Here is a 1,732-nt window from a genome sequence, read left to right as displayed (position 1 = left end):
CAGGTCGCTCGCCATCTGTTCAAAGATGCTGGCTGGCGATGGCTGCAGGAGGCTGCTCATCCCCTCGCTGCTGCAGACACACGTGGGCCACCAGCCTCGCGATGCCCACTGCCGCACAGGGAGCAGCTGCACCAGGTGCCGGGAGTAGTGTGCCATGGCTCTGCTCCTGCTGCACACACTGCCTTGCCTTGCTCAGCTGAGCACTGCCTCTGCTGCCTGCCGGGCTGCCTTTTGTACCCGTGGCACTTCTAGGCACTTCCTGAACTTTCCTCCTCCTGCTCGTATCCGGGCTGAGCCCACCCCCTCTGGCCGTATCTGGCCTTGGTGGGAGGGCCCTGGCCCTGACTCATGAATGATGGATCAGGGCAGCGGAGCCTGGGACTTCTGGCACTGTGTAGCAGGGCTGGCTGCGTGCTCGGGGCTGGGCATTGCTGGAAGGTGCCTGACCTCTCTGGGTGCACAGTGTGGGGCAGGCTGCAGAGCGAGATCCCTGCTGCCTGGATTAGCCATCGTTGTCACGTGGGCGTGGGAGATTTTCCTGGTAAATCTCAGTTGTGCTAAAGTACAGGGTTGTTGGAGGGATGAGAGAGCTGACATCTGTGTGTGTAATCCTGTCTGCCAGGCTCATCTTGGTGCGTTGCCCTGTCCCACCCTGGCTGGGCCACGTGGAGTGTGAGACGGCTGCTCACAGACCTGGGTCTTTCAGCTCCAGCACTAGAGGATTGTACAAGAGTTCAAGGGGTGCCAGGTTTTAAGCGCGCTGTCAGCACCCAGGGGCATAACGTTATACATGCACTATGCATAGCTAAACACTCAAGATACACACACACAGCTGCAGCATTCAGACCCAGATGTGCCCTCCTATCATGTAAATGCAGCAGCGAGCATGCACACAGTTGCAGATGCACAATAACCCGTACCTCTAACACGTGTCTTCCATGAATAACGGCATCTCCCCCTCCCCGTTTCCCCTCTCCCGCCACATGACTAGTATCACAGCCTTTGGGACCAGAGTCTCTGGGAAGCTCTGAAGTTCCTGCCTGTTGCTTTTTCCTGACACTGGGGGTGCATCCTGCCCATGCATGCTGATCATTTCTTGATCCCTGGAGATTGGCTGACTTCACACACCAGCCTTCTGCCAGGCTGGTCCCATGACTGCGAGTCGCTAGAAAGGCACTGAGTCAGCTGGATTTCTCTGGAGGCTCCTAGAGCATTTCTCTGCAATCCTGGACAACGGGGCTCATGCAAAAGCCATGTTTGCACCAGGGGGAGCAGGAACACAGCCCTGCAGCCTGTCCCCGTACTGTGCACCCAGAGGGTTCTGGTACCTTCCAGGAAAGCCTGGGTGGTAGGAATAGAGGGCTATAGGTTATATAGGAGAGAGAGAGTAGGGAAAAAAAGGTGGGGGAGTTGCTCTCTGTGTCAAAGAACAGTATGCATCTTCCCTAATCAAATTCGGGTCAGAGGGTGGTCAAGCAGAGACTCTGTGGGTTAGGATCCAAGGGGCTCCAGACAGAGAGGCAAGGCTGAGCAGGGTGGAAGAAGCATGCAGACATGAGGTGTGGAGTCAAAAGCTGCACAGCTCCATGTATCTCCACCACATCCCTGCCTCCCAGGACAGACACCAGGCCTCCCAAGACTATGAGACACCAATCCCAGGTGGTGCTTACATGACGCATAAGAGTAACCCAGAAATGCATCCTCACTAACTGGCATGCTATTGCTACACGAC

At 56.3% G+C, this 1,732-nt stretch overlaps 1 long non-coding RNA gene across 1 annotated transcript in view; it reads right to left on the bottom strand.

Moving 5' to 3' along the window:
- Nucleotides 1-403: 403 nt before the first annotated feature.
- Nucleotides 404-1,732, bottom strand: part of LOC102385336 — a 2,380-nt gene continuing 1,051 nt past the window's right edge. The window contains exon 3 of the long non-coding RNA XR_325624.2: nucleotides 404-714. This is a non-coding gene — a long non-coding RNA (uncharacterized LOC102385336). The remainder of the gene's footprint in view (nucleotides 715-1,732) is intronic.

The sequence above is a fragment of the Alligator sinensis genome, unplaced genomic scaffold (genome assembly GCF_000455745.1).
Source record: "Alligator sinensis unplaced genomic scaffold, ASM45574v1 scaffold2534_1, whole genome shotgun sequence".
Classification (NCBI taxonomy): domain Eukaryota; kingdom Metazoa; phylum Chordata; order Crocodylia; family Alligatoridae; genus Alligator; species Alligator sinensis.
The sequence above is the reverse complement of the archived record's forward strand: the minus strand, read 5'-3'. Positions and strand labels throughout refer to the sequence as shown.